The sequence below is a fragment of the Neovison vison genome, chromosome 2, assembly GCF_020171115.1.
Source record: "Neovison vison isolate M4711 chromosome 2, ASM_NN_V1, whole genome shotgun sequence".
Classification (NCBI taxonomy): domain Eukaryota; kingdom Metazoa; phylum Chordata; class Mammalia; order Carnivora; family Mustelidae; genus Neogale; species Neogale vison.
Genome location: NC_058092.1, coordinates 178,794,964 through 178,808,096, shown reverse-complemented (window position 1 = coordinate 178,808,096; position 13,133 = coordinate 178,794,964). Strand labels below are relative to the sequence as shown.

Sequence of the window (13,133 nt, the reverse complement as noted above, 5' to 3'; positions counted from 1 at the left end):
TTATGACCCAATTCCCTTATCTGTCAAATTGAGAAGTAGGACAAGATGATCTCTAGTGTCTTTCCAAAACACAATCTCTTTAAGTCCAAAGCAAGATGTCCATGTTATCCAGCTCCCTTCCTGTCCCATCACATTCTGGAGCATCTAGAGGATACATGTACATGTCTTATCATTAAGGGATGCCATGGACAGCAAACTCTTTCACATTCCTCCCACAGATAGGCAGAGTCTACTTCCTCTCCACTTGAATCTGCACTCATCTTTGGTGGCTTTGACCAGTGAACGTTGGGTAGAACTTAATGCTATGAAAGATTCTAGGCTAGGCTTTAAGACAACTGGCATTTCCACCTGGGTCTCTTGTGAGCTGCCATGCAACAAGTCCAGCTACCCTACTAGAAAGACCAGTTGGAGAGACCCTGAGATTGTATGAATAAGGAGAGCTGCCAGCTGAGAACGGCCTTCTAGACATCCCACCATGGTTGTAGGCATAAGGGTGAACCCATCTTGGACCTTCAAAATCAAGCCAGCTCTTCCAGTCCACATCACATAAAGCAGAAAAAATTCATCCAGCTGAGCCCCACAAAACAATGAGATACAGTAAGTATCATCAGTATCATTTGTTATAAAGCAATAGACAACCAGAAAAAATGCTATGGGAATTTAGTCTTTGAAGCTTCCTCCTTCCTTCCTGCAGACTGGAATAAAATGATGAAAGGACAAAGATAAATATAATTATAGACTGATGTTGGGGCACTTGAATGGCTCAGTTAGATAAGCATCTACCTTTGGCTGAGGACATGATCCCAGAGTCCCAGGGTCTGCTTCTCCCACTCCTTTTGCTTCTCCCCCTGCTTGTGTCTCTCTCTCAAACAAATAAATAAAATTTTAAAACCTATATATTAATTATAGACTGATATCAAAATGAAAATGAATTTTAAAAAGTGAAGATCTTCTCATTTCAACATAAAACTATATACTTACATGATTGAACATTATGATCACATGGGAAAGGACCAGAGAAGCACTAATTGTATGCAATAATTCATCTCATTCAGGGATGAAAAATAATATCAGTGAGGACATGGGAACATCTTTGCTATTGCTAACTTTTTCTTTTAATTATATACTCCATGCTGATATTTTTATTTTTTCAAGATTTTATTTATCTATTTGACAGAGAGAGAGAGAGCAGAGGGAGGGGGAGAAGCAGGCTCCCTGCTGAGCAGGGAGCCCAAGCAGGGCTTGATTGCAGGACCCTGAGATCAAGACCTGAGCTGAAGGCAGATACTTAATGGACTGACCCACACAGGTGCCCCTCCTGTGCTAATATTTTGCCTCTAATACCTAACGCTGTCGTACACACCTCTGCCCTCACCCCACTACCATTCACCAAATCTACTCAGGAAGCTGAACTGAGACATGGTAGGTGGATGTTGGAATGAGGCAGAGAGGAGGAGGATGGTACATTAGAACTGACTGAGGCAGATCTGGCTGCCAGAACTGTTCTCTGCTCGGACAATAAAATCTCACAGATGCTGAACATCAGCAAATACCTCTGTTTCAACCTCTTGCCCAGAGTTGTCCCTCACGCAGTTCATGAAGGTGATGGAAAAGTAGCAAATTTCTGGCACTATGCTGAGAAATAGGAAAGACAGGAAAATGTACTTCTGCTCTGATCCTTTTTTCTGATTTTAATCAATAGCAAAAGAAAATATTCTAACCAAATTAAAGACCACCTCTCACTTCATATATTAACTCAGGGTGTTGTATATCATTATCTCTAATCATGACTTACAAGTATTTGTTTTTGGCATTTTCAGAGGTCAGTCCCCAGCAGACCTATTACACAACAAGCAATTTCATTCAGCTTGGAAATTGTACTCTGTAATTACACTATCCTTCAATAGTCACCCTGACTAGAATGTAAATAACCCAGGGAATTATATGGCTTAGCATACTTTTAGATTTAAAATAAAGTTGGTCATGAAATTTAAAGCAGGGGATATAGGCTGATTCCCATGCTTATCTTCTTTATAATCCCCAAAGCCCATATCCAGGTGTTTTTTGATTATTTTGATATACATAACCTTTAAACTCACAGTGTTTACTAGGTTTTTTTTTTTTTTTTCAAAGTAACATTGGTTTGGGGAGAATTCTATTTGGGTAGACTCCTCAGTCCCTCCCAGGAGGGAGGAGAAAGATACTCTTTTATGTGCGATATTATATTACTTGGGTTTGACTTCAGGTGGCATCTAATACTTGTTACTTAACTATTTACCTTCTTTGCTACCTATTTTCATTTGTAAATGAGAGCATACTAAATACCTCCTTGGAGGGTTGTTACAGAAGTTGGAGTGGTATTATCTAAAGATATGGAGGCAAATAAATAAATAAAGATAGGGAGCCAGAACTATGCACTCATGACCTGTATAGCCTTGGATGGGTAGCCTTGACTTATCTATTACTGTTTTCTCATTTGTAAATAAAAGGCGGATTATATGCTTATGGCATAGAGTTTTGTGAGAATTGGATGAAATTATATATAGAATATCTTAACAAGTGCTTGGTAAACATTAGCACTGATGATGATAATGATGATACTGATGCATAGTAGTTGCTCACTAAATGATAATTATTGCTTTTAAGTTATTGAATTTAAGGAAATTGGGCATATCCTATATCATATGTATTCAGAATAGAAAAACTGGGCCACATGGTCTTATCAGTATCCATTCTGTCCATATGAAAACAATCCAGGTTTATAATTTGTTGAGGACCTATCTGGGGAATGGAACCAAGATTTGTGTCCTAGAGGCAGAAAGACCACCCCCCAAATCATAGACTCTAGAAAGACCTCAAGATACCTGATTGTGAAACTGATGAATCATAATTTTAGAAAGGAGCTATTTAGAGCAGCTAGGGGGAAGATTCCTTACATACAGAGAAAGGTCCATCAGAATAACATCAGACCTGTCCACATAAACCTGGCAAGCCAGGAAGGACTGGCAAGACATATTCAGGGCACTAAATGAGAAGAAAATGCAGCCAAGAACACTTTATCTAGCAAGGCTGACATTCAAAATGGATGGAGAGATAAAGAGCTTCCAAGACTGGGAAGGTTTAAAAGAGTATGTGACCACCATGCCGGTACTACAAGAAATATTAAGAGGGGTTCTATAAAAGAAGAAAGAACCCAAGAGTGTCAGAGAGCAGAAATTTACAGGGACAATCTATAGAAACAAGGACTTCACAGACAACATGATTCAATAAAAACATATCTTTCAATAATCACTCTCAATGTGAATGGACTAAACACTCCCATAAAATGGCACAGGGTTGCAGATTAGATAAAATGACAGGACCCATCCATATGTTGTCTACAAGAGACCCATTTGGAACCAAAGGATACATCCAGACTGAAAGTGAAGGGATTCAGAAGCTTCTTTCATGCCAATGGCTTTCAAAAGAAAGCCGGGGTAGTGATTCTCATATCAGATAAATTAGATTTTAAACTAAAGACTGTAGTCAAGAGATAAAGAAGGATACTACATCATTCTTAAACCGTCTATCCACCAAGGAGATCTAACAACTGTAAATATTTTTGCCCCCAATATGAGAGCAGCCAACTACATAAGACAACTGTTAATCAAGATAAAGAGTCATACTTATATGGATACATTAATAGTAAGGGATCTTAACGTGCCACTCTCAGTAACAGACAGATCATCCAAGCAGAAAATCAATAAAGAAACAAGAGCATTGGATGACATATTGGACCAGATGGACCTCATAGATATATATACAAAACATTCCACCCTAAAACAACAGAATACTCATTCTTCTCGAGTGCACATGGAACTTTCTCCAGAACAGACCACATACTGGGTCATAAATCAGACTCAACCGATACCAAAAGATTGAGATTATTCCCTGAATATAGTCAGACCACAGTGCTTTGAAACTGGAACTCAACCACAAGAAAAAGTTTGGAAGGAATTCAAACACTTGGAAGCTAAAGACCACCTTGCTTAAGAATGTTTGGATCAACCAGAAAACCAAAGAACTTAAACAATTCATGGAAAACAATGAGAATGAAGACACTTCTGTCCAAAACTTATGGGATACAGCAAAGGCAGTCCTAAGGGGGAAATACATAGCCATCCAAGCCTCCCTCAAAAAAACTGAAAAAATCCAGCATACACCAGCTCTCTCTATACCTTAAAGAACCAGAGAATCAACAACAAATTAAGCCAACCCTACACATAAAAAGGGAAATAATCAAGATTAGAGCAGAGATCAATGAGATAGAAACTAGAAATATAGTAGAACACATCAACGAAGCTAGAAGCTGATTTTTTGAAAGAATTAATAAGACTGATAAACCATTGGCTAAATTAATCCAAAAGAAAAGAGAGCAGACCCAAATTAATAAAATTATTGATGAGAAGGGAGAGATCACAACTAACACCAAGGGAATAGAAACAATCATCAGAAATTATTATCAACAGTTATATGACAATAAGTTAAGTAACCTAGAAGAAATGGATGAAGTCCTGGAAACCTATAAACTTCCAAAACTGAATCAGAAAGAAATTGACAACCTGAATAGACCGATATCTAGTAATGAGATTGAAACAGTGAACAAAAAACTCCCAAAAACCAAGAGCCCAAGACCTGATGGATTCCCTGGGGAATTCTACCAAATATTCAAAGAAGAAATAATACCTATTTTCCTAAAGCTTTTTCAAAAAATAGAAACAAAAGGAAAACTTCCAGACTCTTTTTATGAAGCCAACATTACCCTGATCCTCAGCCAGGCAAAGACCCCATCAAAAAGGAGAATTTCAGACCAATATCCCTGATGAATATGGATGCTAAGATTCTCAACAAGATCTTAGCCAATAGGATCCAACAGTACATTAAAAAGATTATCCACCATGACCAGGTGGGATTTATCCATGGGATGCAAGGGTGGTTCAACATTTGCAAATCAATCAATGTGATAGAACAAATCAATAAGAGAAGAGAGAAGAACCACATGGTCCTCTCAATTGATGCAGAAAAAGCATTTGAAAAGATACAGCATCTGTTCCTGATAAAACGATTCAAAATATAGGGATAGAGGGAACATTTCTCAACTTCTTAAAATCTATCTACAAAAAACTCACAGTGAATACTATCCTCAATGGGGATAAGCTGACAGCCTTCCCTTTGAGATCAGGAACACAACAAGGATGCCCGCTCTCGCCACTATTGTTCAACATAGTACTATAAGTCCTAGCAACAGCAATCAGACAACAAAAAGAAATAAAAAGTATGCAAATTGGCAGTGAAGAAGTCAAACTCTCTCTCTTTGCAGATGACATGATACTTTATATGGAAAACCCAAAAGACTCCAACCCCCAACTACTAGAACTCATACAGCAATTCAGTAATGTGGCAGGATACAAAGTCAATGTACAGAAATCAGTTGCTTTCTTATATACTAACTATGAAAATATAGAAATGAAAATTAGAGAATTTATTCCATTTACTATAGCACTAAGAACCATAAGATACCTGGGAATAAACCTAACTCAAAAGGTAAAGGATCTATACTAGAGGAACTACAGAACACTCATGAAAGAAACTGAAGACAAAAAGATGGAAGACCATTCCATGCTCATGGATTGGAAGAATAAACATTGTTAAAATGTCTATACTGCCTAGAGCAATCTATACTTTCAATGACATCCCAAACAAAATTTCACTGGCACTTTTCAAAGAGCTGGAACAAACAATCCTAAAATTTGTATGGAACCAGAAGAGACCCCGAATTGCTAAGGAAATGTTGAAAAAGAAACAAAACTGGGGCCTCACATTGCCTGATTTCAAGCTTTACTACAAAGCTGTGGTCACCAGAACAGCATGGTACTGGCACAAAAACAGACACATAGATTAGTGGAACAGAGTAGAGGGCCCAGATATGGACCCTCAACTCTATGGCCAAATAATCTTCGACAAAGCAGGAAAAAATATACAGTGGAAAAAAGACAGTCTCTTCAATAAGTGGTGCTGGGAAAATAGGACAGCTATGTGTATAAAAATGAAACTTGGTCGTTCTCTTAAACCATACACAAAGATAAACTCAAAATGGAGGGACCTCAACATGAGGCAGGAACCTATCAAAATCCTAGAGAAGAACATTGGCAGTAACTGCTTCAACATCAGCCATGGCAACTTCTTTCAAGATATGTCTCCAAAGGCAAAGGAAACAAAAATGAAAATGAATTTTTGGGACTTCATCAAGATCAAAAGCTTCTGCACAGCAAAGGAAACAGTCAACAAAACAAAGAGGCAACCCACAGAACGGGAGAAGACATTTGCAAATGGCACTCCAGACAAAGGGCTGATATCCAAGATTTATAAAGAACCCCCCAAATTCAACACATACAACACAGATAATCACATCAAAAAATGGGCAGAAGTCATGAACTAACTAACTAACATGGCTAACAGACACATGAAAAAATGGTCATCATCATTAGCCATCAGGGAGATTCAAACCCAAACCACATTGAGATACCACCTTATACCAGTTAGAAAGGCCAAAATTAACAAGACAGTAAACAACGTGTGTTGGAGAGGATGTGGAGAAAGCAGAACCCTCTTACACTATTGGTGGGAATGCAAGTTGATACAGCCACTTTGGAAAACAGTGTGGAGATTCCTTAAGAAATTAAAAATAGAGCTACCCTATGACCCTGCAATTGCACTACTGGGTATTTGCCCCAAAGTTACAGATGTATTGAAAAGAAGGGCCACCTGTACCCCAATGTTCATAGCAGCAATGGCCACAGTTGCCAAACTGTGGAAAGAACCAAGATGCCCTTCAATGGACAAATGGGTAAAGATATGGTCCATATATATAATGGAGTATTATGCCTCCATCAGAAAGGATGAATACCCAACTTTTGTATCAACATGGACTTGACTGGAGGAGATTATGCTGAGTGAAATAAGTCAAACAGAGAGAGTCAATTTATCATGTGGTTTCACTTATTTGTGTAGCATAAGGAATAACACGGAGGACATTGGGAGATGGAGAGGAGAAGGGAATTGGGGGAAATTGGAGGGGAAGATGAACCATGAGAGACTGTGGACTCTGAGAAACAAACTGAGAGTTTTGGAGGGGTGTGAGTGGGGGGTTGGTGAGCCTGGTGGTGGGTATTATGGAGGGCATGTATTGCATGGAGCATTGGGTGTGGTGCATAAACAATTAATTTTGGAACGCTGACAAGAGAATGGAAAAAAGTAAAAATATAATTTGTTCAGGACCTGAATCCATTAAATATGACCAAAATGAAAGACCCATTTTCAATAGATTTATTCAGCAATTCTCATCCTGACCATGCATTAGAATCAACTCTTGATTTTTCTAAACTAACAGTCATGCAGGTCACACCCCTTTACCCCAATAATGCTGGTCTACAGGTGACTATGACGTACAGACTATCTTGAAAGTCACATAGTCATCTGACACATCTCCTAGATTATGTATTTTATGGCTAGGCTTCACCTGAAGAGAGACCTCAGCAAGGAAAAGCAACAAGTAAATTCAAAACACAAGTGTTGTGTCCTTTATTCCGAAAACTTCTATTGTCTCAGGACCCTAAAACTTGATTTTAGGAAGAAGAAATGGCTGAATCTGGGTCTTTGAATAAAATGTCAGCTAAGGAAATTCAAAAAGTCATAGAAATATTGAAACACTTCTATTTCTAGAATTGCTGTTCTTCTTCTCCTCGATCTCCCGTTGGATTTGTAGGTGTTTGCAATGGTGTGATAAGCTATCTAGCTGATCTCCTGCTACCTGATATAGTCTCAGCCTGCTACTTCTGCGCCATCTTGACTCCTCCTCGAAATATTGGAACACTTCTGTAAGTTACTTATTAATACTAATCATTTTTTCAAAAGTCACATATTTTAGCAAAAATGAATAGTCTTGGGATAAAAGTATACATTATGCTCTAGCCTAAACTAGCAGTCATCAGTCAGAGCTGTGATAACTTTTTAGGAGTCAGGTTTTGAACATCAGTCTGTCCTGACTTGATAGTCTGTGTCTCTTCCAATGTTTCATTCCATCTCAGGGGAATATGTCCAGAGTAAGAAGGATGAGAAGAAGAAGCTCCAAAATTTCCATCCCATATTCAAACCAGGTAGCCCTACTATTGTTTATTTTATCTTTTGGCTTGCCTTTAAAGAAAGCTGAGCAATAAAAAAGAAATGTAAAACTCCTAGATAACTTATTCCTTCTCTTTGTTCTAGAATGCCAGAATCTTCACAAGATTGTATTGCAAGGTAAAATGGTGACTCAGCAATTAATTTGAATCATGCTATGTTTCTGGGTAAAGAGGGTCAAACAAACATAAAAAAAATCAAAAGTGCTGAAATAATCTGATTTCTCCTGCATAGAGCAAATGAACTAGGTAATTGCCAAACCCTGCTTAGTTATAAAGTGTGTAAACACAGCCAGAGCATGAAGTTTGCTATATTTGATTTCGCCTTCACTGTAGAAAACCAAATCCTACACTAAGACTTCCAATAGACTGGTAATGACAGTAGGGAATTGAAGGTCTCAACCTCTCCTTTGGGGGGAGGGGAAGAGTCTGGATAAGACGGCATACCAAACATTTACAAGCTTTGAAAAAAGGGCTGATTGGAAATTGCTCCTGAGAAAAGATCAAAGGTTGGGGCTTTGTGGAGAGAGGAACAGGATGGTTTTTAAATCATTTTTTAAATCATAATGCTTTGTCAGTCAGCTCAGCACAAAGCATCAAGGCCTTTCCTGGGTAGAGAGTAATTTTCACACAGAATGAAATGGGAAAATAGGATGTAAGAGGGAAGTTTAATGAACAATTTTTGTGTCAATTTTTAAAATTGGATTTGGTTCTCTTTAAGGAAACTTTTAAAAATAGAGGATAACCAGTGATGTCAAAAGAAAAGGCAATTGCAGTAAAGCTGTCCAGATGGGATCAGAAAAAACATGAGCTGTCAGGTCAGACAGACCAAAGTGCGAATGCTGACTCCACCACTTACTGGCACTGACAGGTTACTTTCTCTGAAACTTGGCTTCCTCAGCTGTAAAAGAGGGCTCTTACATAAACTTCTCATGGAAGGGTTATAGGAATGAAATGAGACACTTCCTGTCAAGCAGTAGGAACAGAAGCTCCCGTCAAACAATACCTATCAATTCCTTCCCCTCCTTCGCCTCCAGACATCTAGAAGGAATGGTCTCTGAAGCCATTTTAGAAGCCATCTCTAACTTGGCTTCCAAAAGCATGACATTATAAAGACTATAAATGATTAAGGAAATGAATGAGTTTGAATTGGTAGTCGACCCTTTCAACCACAAGTGTTGTCCTTTAACAGCCCTGTGAGCTACACCCTGTGAGCCTGTTTGAAATAGAACATCTCAAGTTTTATTCACCTCAAACCCACTGAGCTAGGATCTACATTCTGAAAATATCCCTAGATGGTGTCCTTGGACATTAAAGTTTGAAAGGTGCAGGTCTGACTTCCTACCGTCTGAAGAATTGTTCTGCTCTCCATGGCAACTGGTAGTAGACTTACTTCTAGAATAAAATGTTTAACATCCAAATTTCTTCTGGGAAATGAGCTTACTTCCTATTTCTAATGTTGTTCAGATCCCCTTAGCCCTTAGATGTTTTGTCCACAGAGAAAGGGTTTGTGTGTGATTTTTATTTATCCTTTTATGATGGATATTATGAAGTACGCCACCATTCCAACCTTCAAAACTGTTTTTATTAATAGTTAATATCCAAAAATTAACAATTTCCATGATACCCTAAATTTATTTAAGTAGTTTTAAGTAGTTTAGTTTTTATGAAAGGAATTTTGTTTCATTTTGAATTGTTCTAATTGTATGAAAGGAGGTTTTTTGGTTTGTTTGGGTTTTTTTTTGTTTAAGGAAATATTTTTTAAAATTCCATCCTCTTTCTTTTCTACATCTGTGAGTTGATTCAAAAAATTCAAAATTGCATTAACCATCTTTTAAAGAAGCCGAAGCAGAGCTACCACCAAAAAAAAAAAAAAAAAAAGACTAATGTCTAATAAAAAGGACAAAGATGTTCCTCCAAAGGGTTTAGCATCCTGAATTGATATTTAGGGGAGAACTCAGGATTCTTATTTTCCAGACCAACGAAGCCAAGGTAACACTCGAGGAACTAGAGCTGTGAAAGGAGATGACCCCTCTGCCTGGACTAACAGAGACCGCACAGAGGAGTAGTTGAGCAAGGGGGATTTAGACTAAGAAAACCCTGAATTCTTTCTTTTTTTTTTTTAAAGACCTTATTTATTTATTTGAGAGAGGAGAGAACAAGAGAGCACAAGCAGGGGAGTGGCAGAGGGAGAAGCAGGTTCCTCTGATGATGTGAGTTTCCATCCCAGGACCCTGAGATCATGACCTGAACTGAAGGCAGACACATCTGACTGAGCCACCCTGGTGACCCATGAAAACCCTGAGTTCAGGCCCTGCATTGGGCTACTCGTGCGATTCTAGGTGTGATGCGTATTTTTCTAAATCTCAGTGTCTGCCTTATAAAATGAGGAATCACAAACCTCACTGGATTATTGTGTGAACCAAATTATACAAGTAAATAGATGGAAGGTATGCAGAACAGTACCTGGCAAGTAATAAGGGTTCAATAAATCACAATTTGATTATGGATGCAAATCACAATTTAGGTGTTTCATCCTCAAGTACACTACCTGGTGGGAATTTGGATAGATGAATGGTAAGAAATATCCTATTGCAAAGTTTAGATGAGAAATCATAGCACCTTAATTTATTGAGCACTTATCTTGTTCCAAGCACTTCTACAAGTACTTTGCATGCACTTTACAGACCTTCCCGACAATCATATGTGTATCTGCTATTATCATCCCTATTTTTACAGAACCGGAACCTGAAAGTCAAGCAGTAAAGTAGCTGGTGTGGATAACTATCATTTTTATTTTTCCCCATCTTCCTACCCAGCACTTTAACTTAGGAGATGTTTGAAGGAGGATCCTGCTATGAACACGGAGTGGCAAAAATTTAAGACGGAGTGGTTAAATTTACATGTCACTTGTTGAGGATTTTATGCCCAATTGTTCAAACACTAGGCTAGATGTCACTGGGAAGGTGATTTTTTTTTTTTTTTTGGTATTGACAATTTATCAGTAGCTTTGAGTAAAGCCAATTATTCTCCATTTTGTAGGTGAACTTCATCAATCAGTTGGAGGCCTTAAGAGCAAAGACAGGTTTCCCAAAGAAGGAATTGAGCTTCACAGCTGCAACACAGAAATTCTGCCCAAGGTTCCAACATACCTGGCCTGCCCTGTAGAATTCACACTCAAGATTGCAACACCAACTCTTAGCTGAATTTCCAGCCTGCCAGTCTGCCCTGCAAATTTCAAACTTTCCAACCCCCATAATCACTTGAGCATAAAATAAAATAAAATGTCTGAAAATAAAATAGAATTCCTTAAAATAAAATAAGATATTGGTTCTTTTTCTTTGGAGAACTCTAATACAAACAGGAAGATAAATCTTCTCTCCTCATCAATTAAGTCATAAGAGCACAACACAACCCATCACAAGGATAGAGGAAGAGTTGAGAAATTATTCACAATAGCAGTGGCATTGACACCAAGGATTACTGGTGGCAAACATCCCATGGCAGTGGCACCAGGGACAGCTTCCTCATCAGGTTGTTCCTGGCATATAACTTGGGCTGACCTCCCCACTGCCTAGCTTTCTTGGTTTTGCATCCATTCTTTGAGACTGGCTTTCCAGCATTAACACACTCCATTATTCATGATCCTTACTGTAATTTCCTTTTTTGCTTAAGGAAGTCCAGTTGGCCTCTGTCGCTTATAACTAGAGCACCCTGACTGCATGGTGGTAAAGCAGTGAGATGAATCTGGGTGTCTAACTCCAATGCCTGCCCTCTCAGCCTATTTCCGACCTCATCAGAACTTGTGATTTGCAAAGGACCTTAGCAATCAAGTCCAACTGTATAGATAAGGAAACTAAGATGCTAGCAATTGATCAAAAACAAGGACTCTAAAACTCAGTGGGAATGATGAATAAGATGAGAAGTGATTCCAAGTTATGAAGGATTAGATTTTAAAAAAGGATTATAAAGGAATATACTTATGTGTTCACAAATCTCAGTACATCTAAATTCAGAGTTGAAGCTACAAAGAGACAAACTAAGAATGAATTAAAGATCTAAAAGATATAGAGCTTTCTCATGTTTCAGGGAAAGGAGCACTTGCACACTCCACATACTCCAGAAGAAGACAGAAGACCTTGTCTCAGGATAAATTGAAACAGAGAGGCTCCTGAGCTCACAACTAAGAGACCCTGACCCCAAAGAAAGATGGGAGTGAAGAGCTCCACTGGAAATAAAAGGGATTACCTGAGTTCTAAAAACCAAACCCTGAGTCCACATGCATCCGGCTCCAGCTACTTTCTCCCAGCTCAGATCCTTAGGGACCCTGGCCATCTAACATACAGCCCTCAGGCAAGAACGAAGAGGGTTCTTCTTCAGGGATGCCATGGCCCAGGGGAAAGAGCTGTAGATAATGGCATCTTGGAGTACCCCAGTGAAACAACAAAATCTCTTCCCAATCCCAATGAGATTATTAGATTTTTCAGTTGAGAAGCCACCCTTGTATGCACCAGACTCCCAAGATGGTGTCTCATTGGCTTTTAAATATGAACAGAAAGCCAAGCATCGCCAGATATTTGAAAAAAGTCTCTACCATAAAAGTAAGGATTTAATCCTCAATAATGTAAAAGGGAACTCCCTTATAAAATATATCTAGTATTTTAACTCCAGTGTCTTCTGATGGAAAAGCCCAGGAAGTCTTAAAATAAGTTGTATCCCCAAAATGATGATCCCAGTTGTCAAACTTTAGGAAGAAGTCATAAGATGATTTTATTTGTTTGGGGACAATTAGCCCAAAGATGGCCATTTAGTAAGATAACCTGAATGAATTTCTGCCCTAGCTTCCCTTGAAAGAACAGAGGGACACTCTAGAAAATTCAGTGTTTGCTTAGAGATTGACATTCCTAGGAGAAAGCT

General features: G+C 38.5%; 1 long non-coding RNA gene across 1 annotated transcript; it reads left to right on the top strand.

The window, feature by feature from the left end:
* The first annotated feature begins 7,862 nt into the window (after positions 1–7,862).
* Positions 7,863–11,457, top strand: LOC122898903. The gene is made up of 4 exons (XR_006383067.1): positions 7,863–7,916; positions 8,127–8,195; positions 8,305–8,337; positions 11,259–11,457. It is a non-coding gene; the product is annotated as an uncharacterized LOC122898903 (long non-coding RNA).
* Positions 11,458–13,133: the final 1,676 nt, after the last annotated feature.